The sequence below is a fragment of the Trichechus manatus genome, unplaced genomic scaffold (genome assembly GCF_000243295.1).
Source record: "Trichechus manatus latirostris isolate Lorelei unplaced genomic scaffold, TriManLat1.0 scaffold00032, whole genome shotgun sequence".
Taxonomy (NCBI): domain Eukaryota; kingdom Metazoa; phylum Chordata; class Mammalia; order Sirenia; family Trichechidae; genus Trichechus; species Trichechus manatus.
Window position 1 is genome coordinate 421,305 of NW_004443968.1, and position 24,067 is coordinate 445,371.

Sequence of the window (24,067 nt, forward strand, 5' to 3'; positions counted from 1 at the left end):
TCAAGAAAAGGTTTAAACACAGAAGAAAACATTCTTTGATGGTTACAAGGGTGGGGAGGGAGGGTGAGCGTTAATTACTAATCAGACAGTAAATAGGAATTACCTTAGACAAAGGGAAGAACAACACACACTATAGGCGAAGACAGCATAACTGGACTAAACCAAAGCTAAGAATTTTCCTGAATACAGTCAAACACTTTGAGAGACAGAGTAGCAGGGGTAGGGGTCTGGGGACCATGCTTTCAGGGGACATCTAGGTCAACTGGCATAACAAAGCTTATTAAGAAAGTGTACTGCATCCTATTTTGGTGAGTGGCGTCTGAGGTCTTAAAAGCTTTCAAGCAGCCATCTAAGATGCACCAATTGGTCCCAAACACCTGGAGTAAAGGAGAATGAAGAACACCAAAGACACAAGGAAAGTATTAGCCCAAGAGACAGAAAGGGCCACATAAATCAGAGACTTCATCAGCCTGAGACCAGAAGAACTAGATGGTTCCCGGCTACCATCCGTGACCACCCTGACAGAGAAACAACAGAGAGTCCTGATGGAGCAGGAGAAAGGTGGGTTGCATAACTCAAATTCTAGTAAGAAGACCAGACTTAATGGTCTGACTGATACTACAGGAACCCTGGAAAGCATGGCCCCTGGATTCTTTATCAGCCCAGAACTAAAACAATTTCCAAGGCCAACTCTTCAGACAGGGATTAGACTTGACTGTCATTTAAACTTCAACAGTTAAAAAAAAAAAAAAAAATTCCAGTGAGGCTGAGCCCTTTGGATAACTTTCATAAATAGTATAATTATCTGTGAGAATTCTATACAATCTGAATTTTGAACAGTCACTATGCTTTAGCTGAACTAAAAAGGTGAGCAAGAATACATTCCAAACCATCAATATCTCTGATTTAAGAATTGATTTAAGACAACGTTACAGCCAAGGATGTAATTGAAATACTTGAGCCATGGATTGTCGAAGGAATTACCAGATTTATCAGAATGGCAGATAACTGTCTGGGGAAGTAGTGTTCAATGCATCCTCATAAAGATAACCATAAAATATTAACAGAGATTGGAACAAATAAACAAACTGGAGCTATCAAAAAAAAAAAAAGTGTAGCAGAAAGTAAGGCTAAAAGATTATCCTCTGACTCATCCTCACGCTTGTTATTTTCTTTTTCCATCCAAGATTCATTTTCTTCTTGCCAAATCTACCTTTAACTTGCTGCACTTAAACTATATTGCAGTATGATTCCAATAAAAGTCTATGAATAATGGTACTATTTTAGAACAAGGCAGTAGAAATTCTTTGCATTATGTTTAATCTAGCCTCCAATAAATGTTAATTTGTGAAAATTTCTCAACTCACCTTTTGTTCAAAGAACTTAGAAAACTCTAGCTTTCATAGGCATCTCTTTTTTCTTAATTCATAAAAATAATTATCAATGCTAGTCCTTGTGGTTTTGAATTATCCTGCTGTTTTAAAATCCATTTGATTGCTCTAATTCTCGCCTACATGCACAGAAACGCGTGATTCACTCTTCTTTTCTACACAGTAGCCTAGCAACTGCAAATTTCAAGGCATTTTTACAACAGTGTCCTCTGAATAATTTCAAAATGATGATACCCTCTCAAATCCAAGAGAATACTGCTGATGGATATTGTAAATGACCAGAGACAATCTTTCCTCCTTGTTATTGAAATTTAGTTTGGTAATCTTGCTAAGTAGTCAAGAATTTTAGACTTGAAGTTGAAAAATATCAAACTTCCATTTGTGTAAAATACTCAGATGAAAAAATTTAAAGATGGTACTTTGCAATCTAGGGGATAGTACCACTCTGGTTTCTGGATCTGGTAAAGATGGGAAATGCATTCAGTGCACTCAAACCATCAAATTAAATCAGTTATGACTATTGAGAAATATACCCAGAAATAAAAGCACAAAAGTATAATAAGACTGATTTTAAAAAGCAACAATAAAAAGTATATTTTGAATTTAATTCAATTCAGTGTTAAGTATTAATTTACAAAGACCATTATTACAGATGATGATGACAGAGTAGAATAGAAAGTAAAGGTCACTTCACTTAAGGTATATTTTTTCATTATTATTTTTCTAGATGGTAAGTTTGTCAGAAATAAAATACAGGACTCTCAGTTAAATTTGAATTTCAGATAAATTATATATATATATACATGTACACACACACACATTTATATATATGTATTTATATATGTTATATGCATATAAATATATATGTATTTGAAGCCCTGGTGCCGTAGTGGTTAAGAGCTACGACTGCTAACCAGATGGTCGGCAGTTCAATTCCCCAGCTGCTCCTTGGAAACCCTATGGGGCAGTTCTACTCCATCCTATAGGGTCGCTATGAGTCAGAATCGATTCAACAGCAAAGGATTTTTTTTTTAAATATATATTTAGAAGTGTGCATCATACAGGACAGGGCAAGGTTTCCCTGTTATACACAAGGTCGCTATGAGTTGGAGCCAACTCAACAGCACCTAACAACGTCAACAACCCCCCATACAATATTTAGGACATATTTATTCTAAAAATTATTGTTGTTTATCTAACACTCAAATTTAACTCGTGTCCTGTATTTTTATTTCCTAAATCTGGTGACTCTATTCAAAGGAGATTTGAGGAACAACTATAAAAAAATTAACTAGTTATCTTGTTTACATTGTTGTGTGCTGTGAGTTGATTCGGACTCACAGCAACCCTATAGCGATCCTGTAGAAGAGAAGTAAAACTGCCCCATAGGGTTTCCTAGGCTGTAATCTTTATGGGAGCAGATTGCTAGGTCTTTTCTCCAGGAGATCCGCTGGGTGGGTTCAAATTGCCATGTGCTTAACCATTGCACCACCAGGGACTAAATAAATGTTAACAGACTGAGCGTACTAGAAATAACTTTTCACCTTCATTTTAATTGAAACATCACAGTCTCAACTAGGTACTTTAACCAGAAACTAATGTGCTAAACAAGTATGATTTATAAGCATATTTTACAATTGTAATCTCTGAATATCTCATTTGTGCCTATTTTTATTCAATAAGTAATAGCTTATCCTATGGGATAACATATGCCACTTTTCTTAGAATCATTCTCATACCTGAGCAAAATAAAAATACAGTTAAAATAAAACATCGTGATAGATTAGAGAGGCAAGGACATAGTAGAGCGCTGCAATGCTCTCAAGTTTGAGGAATAGAGGGAGACTGTTAGCAGGACTGGGCTGCCCAACCGAAATGAGATGATGTAGTTGGATATATAAGAAAGCACAGTAGTGGATGCAGGGTCACATCAGGGATTGAAATGAGGAAAGTCCTTGTTGTTTTTATTTTGCTAGCTGCAATAAGTCTTCAGTTTGTGAAAAGTGGAGCTTCAATCCTGGAAATTGAAATCCTTTACCAAAGCACAGGCAAGTGAAGGGCAATCAATGGCAATTTCAGATTGAAGTTCCTGCTTTTAATCAATGTGACTTAACCCTGATTTAGGGAAAAAATTCTTTTGAGGACAAGAATATCAACCTTCTTCACTCCCTTGCGTTTCTGCTGAGAGTGGCAATTATTTCTTGTCAGTGATGCTATGGAGTCCTCCCAAGTGAAGGATGTACAGGAGTAAAGGACATGCGGAAATAATGGCTGCCAGTGGAGGGGAGGAGGGAAGCTGGGCATGAGCCCATTCTGCTGCAGCAACCAGGCTGTCTCCAAACACTAAGCAAGGCAGCAGTTGCTGTCATACATTCTCAGTTTCTAATGCTGGGTCAACAGTTTACTTGTTGTCAGATTTGTATAAGTCATTTAACCTGTCAGCTTTCTTATTGTTAAATGAGATGAACTTGAAGTTCCTTTCAGCTCATACCGACTCGGACTATGCCAATGACACAGGCTCTTAGGAACTAGAATACTTAACTGCCTGATACAAATTGCTTTGGCTGATGAGCACTTATGTACTGAAACTTCATTTCCTGCGACAGAACGTGTGGGAAAGATAATCCGTGTATTGCTAATTCCCTGTCCTCTCTTTTTTACACACTAAATTTCAGTCATTTCTGCAAGTTGATTGGACCCCAGTCATGGGTTTTATGAGAGGTTAAACACGTTTAAAACATTAATAATTAAGAACAGAATTTTTTTTTTTTTCCCAAAAGCTCCATGCTTCAAATTAGACATACAAACTTGCTCTTCCATCTCTCGGATTCTTTTGTACTGTAGCCAATTATGCAAGGATGCCACACCATCCCTTTTCTGAAAACTTCAAGTCAATGCTCTGTGTTGGAGTGAAGTAATGACAAGTAAATAAAACCTTCGTATCAGGGTGGTTTTGAGTTTGGGCAGACAGAAACGGACCAGAGCTAGGAGCACTTGGGCAAGGTATGTTGTCTTCTTGTGCCTATATATAAAAATAAGAAAAATAATTTACTAGTCTCATAAGATTGTTGTGAATTTAATTGCAGACATTAAAAAGATAAGAGTTAGCATGAAGAAATTTATGCTAATTAAAAAAAATTCCAACTATGCAAACAATGTTTTGTGACCACAACAAAATTAAATTAGAAGTTGTTCAAAGAAATTCTCTCAGTGTTGTCAAATTATGCAACATAATTCTAAATTAAGAAAAAAAAGTAAAGGGAAATTAAAAAAATTTAACTGAATAAAAATTTAAAAAGCACAACAAATTTGTGGTATGTAGCTATAATTGTGCTTGGAGAAAAATGTGTAACATTAAATGCTTATGTTAGAAAAGGCAAAAGGTATAAAATGATTTTTTAAATTTTAATAGTTTTTTTCTTTTTCATTTTCTGATTTAATCTTATTAGGAACAAATTCAATATTTTCTTCTTTTAGATATCTCTGAAGTGCAGAGACTTCTTTGTATTCCAACAGTTAATGTCAACATTAATAGTCTGTCATGTCTTTTGAATTATTTTCTTTCTGTGATTTAATGTTTGTTTTCTGAACTTCTCTGACCACTACCTTTAATGTATGACAATATCCAACCAACTGTAACTTGCTGTATCATCTTTCTTAGGTCTTGTAAGCATGTACTTTTAATGGTATTGACGAGTACCCTGAAGAAGGATGTGGGCCAGTAAGGGAACATTTTCATGAATGAAATAATAATGATAATTTGCCTCTTTATAGTTCTCCAGCAGTGGCAAGATTGTAATAGTGTAGGGCCTTGCTCTCAGATAGCAAACTGGGAATAGTATTATGGCAATATCTTCTTTGCTGTTTTGAAAGCTTCCTTAAGATTCTCATTATCTCTGACCAATTACCCATTCATTGATCTCTCATTCATACATTTATTTACTTAGTCAAACATTTTTGTGGTTTTAGAACCTATGTTTTGCTAAATATAGAAAATGGAAGAATCCTTCCATTCCTATCAAAGGCACGGTTAAGTGTTATGAAAAATAATTTGCCAATTAATTTTAATAACTTCTTTAAAGGAAAGCAAATAAATTAAAGTCTTAGGAAGCAGTGCTATCTTGTGGGTTCAAATTTAAAAAGTCATTTCTGTCATGGTCTCCATAAACTGCTATACAACATTTTTCTCCCATAATTCTATAACACACATATTTAGCTCTGAAGGAATAAAACATCAAACAAAACAAAATAAACAAGCAAGCAAAAAAACCCTTTAAACCATGATTATTAGTATTCTCTGCCCTATCCATGTGGAATTCCTTGAAATTGATTTTTTTTTCTATTTACTCCTATAATATCCTCTGATACATCTTTCTACTTTAAAAACCAGTTGTCTTATGTATTATCTAACTTCTCTTAGACTGTACTCTTAAAAAAATAGATATTAGTATCTTCCCTGACTAAAAGCAGGGATTAGAAAATAAAAATACCTCAATAAATATTTCAGCCTGAAAATCTTTGATACTACACTGAGATACAGGAGCAGAAAGAGAGCAAAATATGCTGAATTGATCTTGTTTTGTGTATCCTCCATAAATCATTGTTTCCATCAAACAGATTCTAGTTATCTAAAAAATAAAGTTCCTTCTTATATATACCAGCGTCTCATATAATACACATAATAGTGATACTCAAAATGTTCAGCTTTGTTGCTCTAATCTAGTAGACTTTTTGTTTTTGTACAATTATGTATCTGTTGATAGACAAATGCATTCCCAAGTGTCCCATATTTTAAAAAAAAAATTCAGATACAATTAATTAGTTGTTATATGATGCAAATTCATTCACAACTGACAATGTGTTTTAAATTACTTGTAAGGAAATGAGATGGTTCATCATTACAAATAATTCCATCTGGCAGGGATTCACAGAAAGCACTTCACACCATGACTCTTGATGAGTTGACTATTTCTGTGACATACTCTTTTATCTTAACTAGAAACCTCAGGAGGTAGACTGTGCTCATAATTGAAAACAAAATATCACACAATGTCATTTGGAAAGTCAAAGTTATGATCTGCACACTGATTGTATTGAAGTAAAATTAACCATATATCAGAAATATAGATGTCCAACTTAGTGTTATTTTAATAAGCCATGAGGGATGGCATGAGAAAATACAGTGGCAAATAAATACAGCATATAAGGATATGTTACACTATAATTTATATAAATGTGATATATAAATATTAAATAAACATAATACAGTTGTAAATAAATTTTCTTTTTAAATATATTTCTTCTTTTACTCATAAAAATGTTATTGTTTATAAAAGTGATTTGATATTTTCTCTGTTTGGCAATTTTGAGCACCAGTATTTACATGTCCTCAACTTTTAAAGTGTAGTTCTTCAAATTACTGGATCTGAACAGACAAAACTAAACTGCTGCAGTTTGAATACAATCTCCCCCTCTTACTAAATACATGACATTTGAGAAGGATTTTTGTCTTAGTCATCTAGTGCTGCTATAACAGAAATACCACAGGTGGATGGCTTTAAAAAGAGAAGTTCATTCTCTCACAGTCCAGTAGCTTACAAGTCCAAATTCAGGGCATCAGCTCCAAAAGGCTTTCTCTCTCTGTTGGCTCTGGAGGAAGGTCCTTGTGATGCATCAGTCTTCCCTTGGTCTGAGAGCATCTCAGTGCAGGAACCTCAGGTCCAAAAGACGTGCTCTGCTCCCAGCACTGCTTTCTTGGTGGTATGAGGGTCCCTTGTGCCTCTGCTCGCTTCTGTCTTTTATATCTCAAAAGAGATTGGATTAAGACACTAATCTTGTAAGCCTCATCAGTATAACATCATCATAGTGATAGAGTTTACAACACATAAGGAAATCACATCAGATTACACAGTCATACAATACTGGAAATCATGACCTAGCCAATTTGACATATTTTGGGGGGACTCAATTCAATCTATGACAATCTTCAAAATCTGGAATTTCAGTTTCCACATCAGAAGAATGGGAATAACAATACTGATGTTGCTATGTGTTGTCAAGTCAGCAGGACTCATAGTCACCATGCAAAACAAAATAACACACTGCCCAGCCATGGTCATGCCCCATGCCTCACAATCACTGCTATTGCCGAGGCTATCATTGTAGCCACTCGTGTCCCTCTGTCTCTCTGAGAGTCTTCCTCTCTTTCGTTGAAACTCTATTTTGCCAAGCATGATATCCTTCTGCAGGGACTGGTCCCTCCTGATAACATGTCCAAAGTACCTGAGGCAAAGTTTTGCCATCCTAGCATCTAAGAAGCATTCTGGCTGTACTTCTTCCAAGACAGATTTATTTCTTCTCCTGGCAGTCCATGGTCTATTCAATATTCTTCTCCAACATCATAATTCAAAGACATCAATTCTTCAGCCTTCCTTATTCAATGTCTAGCTTTCCCATGCATGTGAGGTGACTGAAAACACCATGGCTTGGGTCAGGCATGCCTTTGTCCTCACAGTGACATCTTTGCTTTTTAACACTTTAAAGAGGCCTTTTTATAGCAGATTTGCCTAATGCAATGCATGGATCCATTTCTCGAATGCTGCTTTCATGGGCATTGATTGAGGATCCAAGTAAAATGAAATCCTTGACAATTTCAATAATTTCTCCAATTATCATGATGCTGCTTATTGGTCCAGTTGTGAGGATTTTTTCTCTTCTTTTTTTTTTAAAGTGTAATCCATATTGAAAGCTGTAGCCTTTGATCTTCATCAGTAAGTGCTTCAAGTCCTCTTCATTTTCAGAAAGCAAGGTTGTGTCATCTGCGTATGGCAGGTTGTTAATAAATCTTCCTCCAGTCGTGATGCCCCATTCTTCTTCATCGTTGGATTATTTGCTCAGCATACAGATTGAATCTATGGTGTACTATGGTGGACAATCTGTGGTGTGCTATGGAGTACTATGCCAGGAATGACAAAATTAAGAGGAATAGCATCACATTCACCATCAAAAAGAACATTTCAAGATCTATCCTGAAGAACGACGCTGTCAGTGATAGGATAATATCCATATGCCTAAAAGGAAGACCAGTTAATATGACTATTATTCAAATTTCCACACCAACAACTAACACCAACAATGAAGAAATGGAATATTTTGACCAACTTCTGTAGTCTGAAATTGACCGAATATGCAATAAAGATGCATTGATAATTACTGGAGATTGGAATGTGAAAGTTGGAAACAAAGAAGTAGGAACAGTAGTTGAAATATATGGTCTTTGTGATAGAAACAACAATGGAGATCCCACGATAGAATTTTGCAAGACCAATGAGTTCCTCATTGCAAATATCTCTTTTCAACAGTAAAAACTGAAAATATACATGTGGACCTCACCTGATGGAATACAGAGAAATCAACTAGACTACATCTTTGGAAAGAGATGATGGAAAAGCTGGATATCATCAGTCAGAACAAGGCCAGGGGCCGACTGTGGAACAGATCATCAATTGTTCATATGCAAATTTAATTTTAAGCTGAAAAAATTAGAACAAGTCCACGAGAGCCAAAGTAAGACCTTCAGTACATCACACCTGAACTTAGAGACCATTTCAGGAATAGATTTAGCTCATTGAACACTAATGAGAGAAGACCACACGAGCTGTGGAATGACATCAAGAACATCATATATGAAGAGAGCAAGAGGTCATTACAAAAACAGGAAAGAAAGAAAGGGGCAAAATGGATGTCAGAAGAGACTCTGAATCTTGCTCTTGAACATCAAGTAGCTAAAGTGAAGGAAGAAATGATAAAGTAAAAAAGCTGATAGAGTAAAGAATTATAACGAAATGTGCAAAGATCTGGGTTTAGAGAACCAAAAGGGAAGAACACGCTGGACATTTCTCAAGCTGAAAGAACTGAAAAAAAAGCTCAAGCCTCAAGTTGCAATATTGAAGGACTCTATGGGGAAAATATTAAATGATGCTGGAAGCATCAAAAGAAGATGGAAGGAATACATAGAGTCACTATACCAAAAAGAATTGGTCAAGGATCAACTATTTCAGGAGGTAACATATGATCAAGAACAGATGGCACTGAAGGAAGAAGTCCAAGCTGCACTGAAGGCACTGGGGAAAAACAAGGCTCCAGGAATAGACAGAATACCAGCTGAGATGGGACTTGGTCACCTACTGCTGCTATAACAGAAATACCACAAATGGATAGCTTTAGCAGACAAAAGTTTATTCTGTCACAGTTTAGTAGGCTAGAAGTCCAAATTCGGGGTGCCAGCTCCAGGAGAAGGCTTTCTGTCTCTGTAGGCTCTGGGGGAAGGTCCTTATCATCATTCTTCCCCAACTGAGGAGCTTCTCAGCGCAGGGACCCAGGGTGCAAAGGATGCACTATTTTTCTGGCTTTTTTTCCTTGGTGGTATGAGGTCCCTATGTCTCTCTGCTCGCTTCTTCCTTTTACATCTCAAAGGAGATTGACTTAAAATACAATCTAATCTTGTAGCTTGAGTCCTGCCTCATTAACATAACTGCCAATAATCCCACCTCATCAATATCATAGAGATAGGATTTACAATACAAAGGAAAATCATATCAGATGACAAAATGGTGGACAATCACACAATATTGGGAATCATGGCCTAGCCAAGCTGACAGACATTTTGGGGGAACACAATTCAATCTATGACAAGATGTTTCAACAAATGGATGCAGCACTGGAAGTGCTCACTCATCTATGCCAAGAAATCAGGAAGACATCTACCTGGTCAACTGACTAGAAGAGATTCGTATTTGTGCCCATTCTAAAGAAAGGCAATCTAACAGAATGTGGTAATTTTTTAGCAATATAGTTAATGTCACATGCAAGTAAAGTTTTGCTGAAGATTATTCAATAGCAGTTGCAGCAGTACAACAACAGGGAACTGTGAGAAATTCAAACTGTATTCAGAAGAGGGTGTGGAATGAGCGATATCATTGCTGATATCTGATGGATCTTGGCTGAAAGCAGAGAATACCAGAAAGATGTTTTCCTGTGCTTTACTACTATGCAAAAGCATTCGACTATGTGGATCATAACAAATTATGGATAACAGTGTGAAGAATGGAAATTCTAGAACACTTAATTGTGCTCATGAGGACACTGTACACAGACCAAGAGGCAGTTGTTCAAACAGAACAAGTGGATACTGCATGGTTTAAAGTCAGGAAAGGTGTGCATCAGGGTTTCATCCTTTCTCTATAATTATTCAGTCTGTATGCTAAGCAAATAATCTGAGAAAGTGGACTCCATGAAGACGAATAGGGCATCAGGTTTGGAGGAAGACTCATTAACAACTTGTGATATGCAAATCTTCCTTGTTGAAAGTGAAGAGAATTTGAAGCACTTACTGATGAAGAGCAAAGACTTCAGCCTTCATTATGGATTACACCTCAACATGAAGAAGACGAAACTCCTCAGAAGTGGAGCAATAAGCAACATTATGGTAAATGGATAAAATATTGAAGTTGTCAAGGATTTCATTTTATTAAGATCCTCAGTCAATGCCCATGGAAGCAGAGGTGAAGAAATGAAAGGAGATATTGCATTGAGGAAATCTACTGCAAAAGACCTCTTTAAAGTGTTCAAAAGCAAAGATGTCACTTTAAGGACTGAAGTGTGCCTGACCCAAGCCATGGTGTTTTCAGTTGCCTCATATGCATGTGAAAGCTGGAAAATGAATAAGGAAAACTGAGGAAGAATTGATGCCTTTGAATTATAGTGCTGGCGAAGAATATTGAATAGACCATGGACTGCCAAGCTAGTGGACAAATCTATCTTTTATGAAGTATAGCCAGAATGCTCCTTAGTAGTAAGGATGGCTAGACTTTGCCTCACATACTTTGGACATGTTATCAGGAGGGATCAGTCCCTGCAGAAAGACATCATGTTTGGTATAGTAGAAGGTCTGCGAAAAAGAGGAAGACCCTCAATGAGATGGATTGACACATTGGCTGCAACAATAGGCTCAAGCATAACAACCATTGTGAGAATGGCTCAGGACTGGGAAATGTTTCCTTCTGTTGTACATAGGGTTGCTATGAGTCAGAAGTGACTCCATCACACCTAACAACAACAACATACATATCACATTGTAAAAACGGTGTGAGGGCAGAGTCTGGTCTCCTCTAGCTTCACAAGGGATAAGGAGAATCAAGATCAACAGCCCAAAGCTGATACCCATGAAGCAGATGTCAGACATATCTCCTCTCTCAGCCACCTTTACCAATTCTGACACCAACCATCCCTCCCATGGCAGTCTATACTTCTCTCCTGCATTTGGTAATTTTTTGCAATGGCCACACAGAACTTACAGACAATACTCACTATTATGGTATTTATTAGGGAAATAACAGTTTAAAGTTCAGGTTCAGGAACACTCAGGATACAGTTCTTCCATCAGGACAGACTTTTTCCAGCCATGCTGCAGGCACACCTCTCTGTGGCCCCTGGGCCTCTGCTCTGCTCAGGCAGGTATTACAAAGCCATTTTAGCTTTGTAATAGGCACCCCACTCCAACAGCAAGCCTTGGCCCAAAGGCACTCACCACTCCCGTTCCATGGGGTGAGAAGCCCACTCCACTGTCTTCTGACAGTCTCTCCTGCCACCATCTCTCTGCCACCACCTCTCATCATCTTCAGTGTCACAGGTCTTCCTCTCTCTTTTGCTCTCTCTCAGTGTTCTATTTCCAGGAGCCTCCCAACGCAGGAATCCTGGGTCCAAAGGACATGCTCCACTCCTGGCTTATCTTTCTTGGTGATGGTGAAATCCTCTCTCTGCTCTGGAATTGGTTCTTTTTAAGCCTAGCAGGGTGGCAAAACTGACAATGTCCTTGGTGGGCCACAATTACTTTATTTGCATAGTCCCACCAAACCACTTGGGTGGAAGTTACAACACCATGGTGAGAAAGGCTGTTACACTACACATGTATACATATAAATATGTATACATGTATATACTAATGGCCATGTGTAGGCTAGTGTGAGAGTAAGGAATCTCTGGGAGCCTAAAACACAAGCGGAGTTTGTACCAAAAAGTTCTTCACCTTGGACCTCTATCTGGTACATATAGGCAAAATTCGGTGCTAAAATAAAGACTTAAGAAAGCCCCCTTCAGTGTTCAGGTCAGGAAGAAATAAGTGGTCATTGCACAAATCTTCAGGCAGACCTCCTAGAAGAAACAAAAGCCTAGTCTACTGGGAAAGGACACAGGTAAAGAACTATCGCAACTGGGGATAGGGAAAAGAAAAATATATACTCTATCTCTGGAGGAGGGGCTGGGGAATATGCTGGGCTCAGATGGCTCAATGGTTAAGAGCTAGGCTGCTAACCAGAAGGTCAGCAGTTTGCATCCACCAGCTGCATCTTGGAAACCCTATGGGGCAGTTCTACTCTGTCCTATAGGGTCGCTATGAGTCATCATGGACTCAATGGCAAGGAGTTTTCATTATTTTTTAAAACTATTAGAAGTAGGCTAGCAGAGAGGGAGGGAAGAGTTACCGAAAAAAAAGAAAAAATAAAACACCCTCTAGACACAGAGTCACAGAGCTTGCCTGAGACTGACAGTAATCCAGACCAAAGAGAACTTACCATCTTCTACTACCAGCAAGCAAGCACTTAGTAAGACACAACACTGGGAAGCAGTGACACCCTTTGAGATACATGCCCATGTGGGAGATCAAAAGCTGATGATGAAGCAGACATTGAGAAAAACCTTCCAGCAAACCAGGCCTCGCTCTAAGCATAAGCTTAAGATACAAGAATTTGAAGGGAATGGTGACTGAAGATTACCACAGGAACAAAACCAAAGCACAGTTCAACTCCTAACTACATTGACAAAAACCTCACCAATGCTCTAGTAGCATTCTTGGGTGGTATAAATGGTTAATGCTCAGAGCTGCTAACCGAAAAGTTGAAGGTTAGAGTCCACCCAGAGACACCTCAGAAAAAAGGTCTGGTGATCTACTTCAGAAAAATAATCCATTGAAAATCCTATGGAGCACAGTTCTACTCTGACACACATGGGATAGCTATGAGTAGCAATTGACTTAACGACAACTGATTTTAATGGTCTAGTAGAAGAATTTACTTCAGTATGTACTGTACTACACATCATATGCAACATTCAAATGAAAGTTTAAAGATTTACAAAGATACAAGAAAAAAATAATAACCACTGTCAAGTGACAAAACAACGAACAGAACTAGCCTCTGAGATGAACTGGATTTTTGGAATTGTCAGACATGGAATTTAAAATTACTATGAATAATATATTGTCTTAGGCTGATTTCTCTAGAGAAGCAAAATAAGTAAAGAGTATAAATATATAGAGAGATTTATATAAAGGAAATGGCTTACGTGATTGTAGAGGCTGGAACTTCCCAAGTCTGTGGATGAGGATAGAGGCTTCTCTGGTTCACATAGCCGCAGGGGCTGGCAAATCCAAGACTGGTAGTCAGAGAGCAGGGCTCTTGCTCACAGGCTGTGAAGATTGATGAATCCCAAGATTAGCAGATAAGCTGATAGCTCAAGTCCCAAGAACTGGAGGTCAGAAGAACAGGAGGCAGCCTCAGGATCCAGAGCAAGCAAAAAGCCGCAATGTCTACTTATATTCGGATGCAGACCACACGACCAAGGAAAATCCCTTTCAACTGATTGGCTACTCACAGCAGATCCCATCATGGGAGTGATCGCAATAAACACTGAGAACCATGGCCCACCCAAGTTAACACAATCTTAATCATCACAGTCTACCACTTGTCAACTTGGTACCGGTACACATCTCCTTAAACCATATATAATCTCTGAATAAAGACAATTATAAAGTCATACCTGTGCCTAACACGATACAACTAACACACATACAACCAAAAATGCACTAGCCCCATTTACGTCTTATATTTTATAAGAGAAGAAAACAAAAATATTTGATGCATACATACAAAGGAGAAATACTTATAACAATTACAGTCCTCGTTTTTGCAACTGGCCACTCGGCCATAACTGGTATCTAGAACTACCTTCTTCCACCGCCCATTCCATATTCCCTTTGCCCTCAGCAAGCACCTCAACTGGTTGTGGATTTTGCCTGATGGGGTGACCCATATCTTCATTCCTGAAGGGTCTGGGTCATTAGTAGTCATGTCAAAATTGGGTTGCTATAGTTTTCCATTGACTTTAATCACGGGGCATGGTAGTACTAAGAGACTTCCTAAGGGTATCCTGCATTCCAGACACTCTTCTTTACCTCCTTTATGTAATATCAATCCAATTTCCTCTTGCTAATCATGATCAATCACACCAGCCAGTATGGTAATTTCCTTCTTTGCCTGTTAATCCAGAAGTATAAGGAGACCAAAGTGGCCAGGTGGCAGTCTTAGCTTCCAGTTCAATGGAATCAGTGATATGTCTCCAGGTGGGAGCATTCCTCCCTTTGGAACTAAGACCTCTAGACCTGCAGAGCATAAATGGGAACAGGAAGCAAAAATCTTGCATGTGGGTCACTAGGGGTAATAGTGAGTGGTGCTACTTGCATTTCTGCCCCTTGATTCCTGGACCCATGAATCCTGGCTATAGGAGAAACAGTGCCATATATTGGACCCTGGTTTAGAGCATATACAGCCTCCTGGAGAACATTGCCCCAACCCTGCAAGGTATTGCCCCTAGCTGGTGCCATAATTGTGTCTTTAGAAAGCCATTCCATCTTTCTATCAAGCCAGCTGCTTCAGGATGATAAGACCAGTGAATTTCATGAGCATGGGCCCACAGCTGCACTTCATTTGCTGTGAATTAAGTCCCTTGATCTGAGGCAATGCTGTGTGGGACACCATGACAGTGGATAAGGCATTCTGTAAGTGCATGGATGGTAGTTTTGGTAGAAACATTGCATGCAGGAAAGGCAAATCCATATCCAGAGTAAGTGTCTATTCCAGTAAGGACAAAATGCTGTCCTTTCCATGATGGAAGTGGTTCAATGTAACCACCTTGCCAACAGGTTGCTGGCTGATCACCTCAAGGGATGGTGCGGTATCATGGACTCAGTGTTGGTCTCTGCTGCTGGCAGATTGGGCACTCAGCAGTGGCTGTAGCCAAGTCAGCCTTGGTGAGTGGAAGTGCATGTTGCTGGATTCATGCAGAACCTCCATGCCTGCCACCATGGCCACTTTGTTCATGAGCCTATTGAGCAATGACGGGAGTAGCTGGGGAAAGACGATGACTGATTTCCACAGAATGCATCATCCTATCCACATGATTGTTAAAATCATCCTCTGCTGAGGTCACTCTTTGGTGAGCATTCACATGCGACACAAATATCTTCACTTCTTTGGCCCATTCAGAGAGGTCTGTCCACATACCTGTTCCCCATATATCTTTGTCTCCAATTTTCCAATAATGTTCCTTACAAGTCCCTGACCATCCAGCCAAACCATTGGCCACAGCCCATGAATCAGTATAGAATTGCTCATCTGGCCATTTCTCCTTCCAAGCAAAGTGAACAGACAGGTGCACTGCTCGAAGTTCTGCCCATTGGGAGGATTTCCCTTCACCATTGTCCTTCAGGAAGTTCGCAGAAAGGGGCGATAGTGCTGCTGCCGTCCACTTTCGAGTGGTGTCTGCGTATCACGCAGAACTATCTGTAAACCAGGCATGAGTTTTCTCTTCTTCAGTCAACTGATCATAAGGAACTCCCCATGAGGTCATAGGTGCAGACTGGGATATGGAAAGTAATATGACATGAGTGGAGACCATGGGCATTTGGGTCACTCCCTCATGCAACTTTCTTGTGCCTTCAGGTCCTGCTCAGGCCTGATCTTGTACATACTACTTCTCTTTAATGATGGAGTGCTGATGTGCACATCCAACATTATGACTCTGTGGGTCAGACAACATCCAGTTCATGATGGGCAGCTCAGGCCACATGGTGACTTTGTTAAGCATGGTTAAGCATTTGGTCTCTACTAAGGCCCAGTAACAAGCCAAAAGCTGTTTCTCAAAAGAAGAGTAGTTATCTGCAGAGGATGGCAGGGCTTTGATCGAAAATCCTAAGGGTCTGTGTTGTGATTCATCAATAGTGGACTGTCAAAGACTCCAAATAGCATCTATATGTGCCATTGACACTTCAAGCTCCATTGGATCAGCTGGATCATATGACCCAAGTGGCAGAGCGGCTTGCACAGCAGCCTGAACATGTTGCAGAGCCTTCTCTCATTCTGGGTGCCACTCAAAATTAGCAGCTTTTTGAGTCACTTGATAAATAGGCTGGAGTAGCACACCCAAATGAAGAACATGTTGCCTTCAAAATCCAAAGAGGCCCACTAAGCATTGTGCTTCCTTTTTAGTTGTAGGAGCATCCATGTGCAATAAATTATCCTTCACTTTAGAAGGAATATCTCGACATGCCCCATACCACTGGACTCCTAGAAATTTCAGTGAGGTGGAAGGTGCCTGAATTTTTGTAGCATTAATTTCCCACTCTCTAGCATGCAAATGTTTTACCAATAAGTTCAGAGTCATTGATACTTCTTTCTTACTAGGTCCAATAAGCATAACGTCATCAATGTAATGGACCAGCATGATGTCTTGTGGAAGGGAAAGGCAATCAAGTTCCCTGCCAACTAAATTATGACATAGGGGTGGGGAGTTGATGTAGCCCTGAGGTAGGCAAGTGAAGATGTATTGCTGACATTACCAGATGAAGGTAAACTGCTTCTAATGGTCCTTCGAAACATGCATGGAGAAAAAGACATTAGCCAGACCAATAGCTGTATACCAGGTACCAGGAGATGTATTAAATTGCTCAAGCAATGAAACAGCATCTGGAACAGCAGCTGCAAATGAAGTCACCACCTGGTTAAGTTTTTGATAGTCTACTGTCATTATCCAAGATCCATCTGTTTTTTGCACAGGCCAAATAGGCAAGTTGAATGGGGATGTGGTAAGAATCACCACCCCTGCATCCTTCAATTCCTTGATGTTGGCAGTAATCTCTGCAATCCCTCCAGGAATGCGGTATTGCTTTTGGTTTACTATTTTCCTAGGTAGGGGCAGTTCCAATGGCTTCCACTTGGATTTTCCTACCATAATGGCCCTTACTCTGTTTGTTAGGGATCCAATGTGGGGGTTCTTCCATTTGCTGAGTATATCTATTCCAATTATGCATTGTGGAACTGGGGAAATCACTACAGGATGAGTTCAGGGACCCACTGGACCTACTGTGAGATGGACACGAGCCAAGACTCCATTAATAACCTGACCTCCATATGCCCCCACTCTGACTGGTGGACCACAGTGATATTTTGGGTTTCCTGGAATTAGTGTCTGTTCAGATCCAGTATCCATTAATCCCCAAAATGTCTGAGTATTTCCTTTTCCCCAATGAATAGTCACTCTAATAAAAGGCTGTAGATCCCTTTGGGGAAAGCTGGGAGAAGGATTGACAGTATAAATTTTTGGCAGTGTATTGAGGTCCTTCCTCAAGGGGACCTGTCCTCTCCTTCATGCACGGGGTTGTGGGTCTTTAAACTTTCTCAAATCTGGGAATTTATTGAGGCACCTTGACTCTCTATTCTGGCAATTCAAGTTAGATTGCTGTTCACCTGACCTAGAATTCATCCGTTTGTACAGATCAAGTAAATATTTAGTAGATTTCCTATCTATTTCACTCCTAGGGGCACCATGACTAAGTAGCCAACACCATAAGTCCAAAGGATTCAGACTATTCTGATTACTGCTTTGACTACGCTTTCCATTACTGTAATCATGCCCACCTTGTCTTTGTCGATTTAGTGCAGCCACTTGGCCCCTAATACCACGAGGGCCCATCAGCCCCATGTAGTTAGGTGTCTTAATTCAGTTAGGGCAGTTCCCACTGTCAAATCTAACTTACATAAAAAAGCAATCACAGCAGTCTTCAAGGATGCTGGGGCTCCCTTCACAAACTTGTTCCTCATGGTTGTGGTAAAAGGTGTGTCCTCTGGGTACTCCATGTGTGGGTCTGTGAGTCTAACCTGATAAATTCACTCTAGAGTGCCAATTTCCCTAAGCCTTTGGATATCTTCTTCTACAGTATACCAAGGCAGGTCTGGTACTTCAGTTTGACTTAGTGTAGGCCAGCGCATAATCCATGCTTCAGCAACCCAACCAAATAAATTATTAGATCCTTTCCTATCTTCTTGAGCTGAAACATTAAATGAAGAATCTGTGCTTAGTCGATCCATATCAATAAACTCAGACTGATCCATCTTTATGTTCCTTGCACCATTATTCCATACAATTAATAGCCATTCTCACACATATTCTCCAGGTTTCTGTTCGTACATATTAGAAAAGTCAAGCAGTCCTTTTGTTGTGTAGCATACCTCCTCTTGGGTCACACTTTTTACTTCATCTTTTGGCTCTTGTTGGGACTTAAGTCTAGTTATAAGTCTAGAAGCCAGAGCTGGTAGTGTGGAATTCTTTTGAGAATATTCAGCATTGTCTTGTAAAGCATTTGCCTCAGGCAATGCCCCAGGTTGTGAAGATCAATGAATCCCAAGATTGGTAGATAAGCTCATAGCTCAAGTTCCAAGAACTGGAGGTCAGACAAACAGGAGGCAGCCACAGGACAGAACAAGCAAAAAGCCAGAATATCTGCAGATGCAGGCCACACACCCAAGGAAACTCCATTTCGACTGATTGGCTACTCACAGCGGATCACATCATGGAAGTGATCACATATAAACACTGAGAATCATGGCCCAGCCAAGCGGATAGACAATCTTAACCATTGCATATATATTGGAAGATATAGTGAAAAAAGTGAACAACATACATGAACAAATTGGGAGTTTGGGCAAAAAGATTGAAATTATGAGAAAGAGAGATGCTATTCTTTTCTGTTTTAATTCCACTATGATCAGAGAAGATCCCTGCATGGCATAACAATTTGCACTTGACTATTAACTGAAAGGTTGGCAGTTTGAATCCATCCAGTAGGGCACAGAAGAAAGACCTGACGATCTGTTTCTGTAAGATTACAGCCATTGAAAAATCTTTGGAGTGTAGTCCTACTCTGTAACACATGGGTAAGCATGAGTCAGAAAAGACTTGATGGCAATGGGTATGATCACAGAACATATAACATTTTAATGCTTTTAAATTTGTTGAGGTTTGTTTTATGACTCACAATATGGTCTATCTTGGCAAATATCCTACGTGCACTTGAAAATAAATGTGTATTCTTCTCTTGCTAGATTGTTGTTACTGTTAGGTGCCATCGAGTCATTTCCAACTCATAGTGACCCTATGTACAACAGAGCGAAACACTGCCCAGTCCTGTGCCATCCTCACAATCATTGCTATGTTTGAGGCCACTGTGGCAGCCAGTGTGTCAATCCATCTTATTGAGGGTCTTCCTCTTTTTTGCTGACCCTCTGCTTTACCAAGCATAATGTCCTTCTCCAGGAACTTGTCCCTCCTGATAACATATCCAAAGTATGTGAGACGTAGTCTCACCAACCTTGCTCCAAGGAGCACTCTGGATGAATTTCTTCCAAGATAGACCTGTTTGTTTTTCTGGCAGTCCATGGTATATTTAATATTCTTCAACAACACCATAATTCAAAGGCGTCAATTCTGCTTCAGCCTTCCTTATTCATTGTTCAGCTTTCCCATGCATACGAGGTTGTTGAAAATATCATGGCTTGGGTCTGGCGCATCTTAGTCCTCAAAATGACATCATTTCTTTTTAACACTTTAAAGAGATCTTTGCAGCAGATTTGTCCAATGCAGTACATTGATTTCTTGACTGTTGCTTCTATGGACATTGATTGCGGATCCAAGTACAATGAAATCCTTGACAAGTTGAATCTTTTCTTCATTTATCATGCTGTTATCATCTTGCTAGATGGTAATCTAAACATGTTATATCTCATTGTTTAATAATGATGTGATCTATATCATAACTTATTTTCTGTCAATTTTTAAAATCTATTTCTGAGACAGGAATATTGAAGTCTCCAACAATACTTGGAGATTTGTCTGTTTCTCCTTTCGCTGTGATCAGATTTTGCTTCATGTATTTAGAAGCTCTGTTTTTAGATGTATAAACTTTTAATGTTGTTTTATCTACTGGTGAGTTGATTTCTTTATTATTATATAATGTCCCTCTTTACCCTTGGTAATATTCCTTGTTCTGAAGTCACATTTTCTGATATTGATGTAGCTACTTTAGCTATAGTTTTTCTATCTACTAGCAGTGAATAACTGGAAATTAAAATAAAAATCAGCATCATTTACAATAGCACTATAAACATGAAATACTTGGTATGAATCTAACAAATTTACTGTGTTCAAAGAGTCATGCAAAGCAGCTAAAATGTCCTCATACATTTACAGATTTTAGTGATAGCTTTTTTTCTTCTACTCTACTCCCTGTAAATTTATGTTCTCTGAATTGCTTTCTGTTATCTTTCTCTCTCTGTCTCCCTCTTTCTTTCTTCTCTTTTGTCCTACATTTTCATGCTGGTGGCTTTTCTCAAATTACTATTTGTAAGTTGACTTTCCATTCATAGTTAAGAACCATCTGCTAAAAATGCTAATTGGAAGCTCTATGCCCACACACCTGGCCTATCAAATACATGATGGATAAGTAGTGAGCTCTGTAATAGATGTCACAAATTGATACCGATTTATATTTATTATCCTCAGATATTTTCTCAGTGGGTCTTTACTTTCTTCAGAAAGAACTCCACTGATTCCCTATCTCAGTGCATATTGCTGGCTTGAGGTGTCAGGAAGAAGACCAGAGAAGGAGCCAAGAGGTGGGGTGACCTTGCTATTCAGTAATATATTAAATCCCCTTCATTTCTGGTAAGAATGCCACAACTACTCTCCATTTTTTTCCTGTCCGCTTTCAGCTTCCTGAAATAATTTACATTACTCCTTTTTCTTCCTTCTCATTTGAATGTGGCATAATTTATTGGGCACCAATTTATTTTATTATTGTCCTAAAACAAAACAAGACTGTAAAACCAACATGTACTTCAATATTACTTTTTACTTCCCCTGTCTTGTTGTTAGGTGCCTTTGAGTTGGCCTCGAACCATAGCAACAGAATGAAACACTGACAGTCCTTCACCATCCTCACAGTCATTGCTATGTTTGAGCCCATTGTTGCAGTCACTGTGTCAATTCATATTGTTGAGGGTTTTCCTCTTTTTCTCTGACTCTCATGATGTCCAAGCATAACATCCTCCAGGGACTGGTCCCTCCTGATAACATGTCCAAAGTATGTGAGACAAAGTCTCACCATCCCCACTTCTAAGGAGTATTCTGGATGTACTTCTTCCAAGACAGATTTGTTCATTCTTCTGGAAGTTTGTGGTATATTTGATACTCTTCTCGAGAACCATAATTCAAAAATATCAATTCTTCTTCAGTCTTTCTTATTCATTGTCCAGTTTTTGAATGCATATAAGGCAACTGAAAATACCATGGCTTGGTTCAGGCACTCCCTAGTCCTCAAAGTGACATATTTGCTTTGGAATACTTTAAAACGGTCTTTTGCAGCAGATTTCCCCAGTGCAGTATGTCATTTGATTTCTTCACTGCCACTTCCATGGGCGTAGATTGTGGATCCAAGTAAAATGAAATTCTTGACAACTAATTTTCTCTATTTATCATGATGTTGTTTATTGGTCCAGTTATGAGGATTTTTGTACTGAACTGCTATCTATAATGTAGGCTGTAGTCTTTGATCTTTATCTGTAAGTACTTCAAGCCCTCTTCTCATGGTTGTGTCATCTGTATATTGCAGGTTGTTAATGAGTTTTCCTCCAATCCTGATGCCATGTTCTTCTTCAAATAGTCCAGCTTCTCAGATTATTTGCTCAGCGTATAGATTAAGTAAGTATGGTGAACATGTACAACCCTGGCACACATCTTTTCTGATTTTAAATCATGCAGTATTCCCTTGTTCTGTTCAAATTATTACCTCTTGGTCTATGTACAGGTTCCACATGAGCAAAATTAAGTGGTCTTGAATTCCCATTCTTCACAATGTTATCAATAATTTGTTATGTTCCATACTGTCGAATGTCTTTATGTAGTCAAAAAAAACTCAGGTGAACATTTTGCTTGTACTTTCTGCTTTCAGCCCAAATCCATGACATCAGTAATGATGTCCTTGTTTCCACATTCTCTTCTGAATCTGGCTTGATTTTTTGGCAGGTCCCTTTTGATGTATTGCTGCAACCTTTTTTGAATTGTCTTCAGTAAAATTTTACTTGTGTGACATTAATGATTTTGCTTGATATTTTCTGCCTTCTGTTGGATAAGCTTTCTTTGGAATGGGCACAAATATGGATCTACCAGTCTCTATCTTAGTTTTTGTGGAATCCTTGAATACTTAGATCATGGTAAGCAAAGTTCCACTTATCTTCATTTGTCAGAGTAATTGATATATCTTTCCTTTGTCTTATCGTTGTTTTGGTCACTATGCTGACACTTGAAACTCATGTGATTATAAGCAATAATGAAGGTGTGGGAGTCAAATGTGGAAATAAAATATCAGAGAAAATACTGTAAATAATATTACCACTTTTTCAATAACTAAGTTTTAAAACTTGTTGTTTTAACTCTTCTTGTTCATTTGACGCACCTCAAATGGCATTCAAAGTATAATTTCTATGTCATAGATTAATACAAACATTTAAAAAATTGTATATTAGGACTTCTGGGCAACATGGTGCCATAGTCAGAAGCACCACGCCGTCCCTCTGCAGCAAAGATCAGAAAAACTAAGTCAAACAGAGTCACAAGTCAGTCCTGAAACCCTAAGCATCAAATGAAGAGATAAAGAACTCAGCCAAGCACCAAATGGACTGAGAAAACTGACAAAGAACAGAGAACGAGGAGAGGTTCATGAAGAGGTACCCTATCAGCTAACAGAGTCCGGATCTGCCATCTTGGACTCCTATCAGAGACCAGCAAATAGGGGGTGCAAGAAAGCAGCTTCATGGAGCTTCCAGCAGGAGACAGAACAACCGGTAACCCACGATATAGGCTTTCCCACCCCCCAAACTTCTTCACTGCCACTTAGCCTCCTCTGCTTCCTGTAGCCACAGTCTATTGGTCAGGAAGCACAAGCTTCACTGCAGTGCCACTTGGATTCCACCTGCACACACTGGCCAGCTCCCTGAGTGCCATTTGTTGGCTGCTGGTGTTGCTTTTTCCCACTTATTTAGATTTCTTCCTTACCTGTCACCACCTCCCCCTCCTTTCTCTCAAATACCTGGCTCTGTGCGCCATCTTTGCTTCTTCCTGAAAGGCTGCAAAACACCACTTGACTGTGAAACTGCTACCCAGCCTGTGCCGCCACGCTGGTGGGACCCCTGGGGCTTTTTTGTTTGTTTGTTTGTTTGCTCTGATTTGCTCTGTTTTGACTTGTTTCTTTTCTTTTCTTTTCTTGACTTGGGAGCCCCTTCTAGCCAGGCAGTACCACACGGCTTGGAAGCTAGTCCTTTACTTTGTGCAGGTGCACAAGGACATCCCTGGGGCCACTTCTTTTTTCTTGGTTTTTGTTTTTGTTTTTGTTTTTATTTCTTTGTTTAGTTTTCTTCTCTCTCTTATTCCCTTTTTGTCTTTCTTCATTTCCA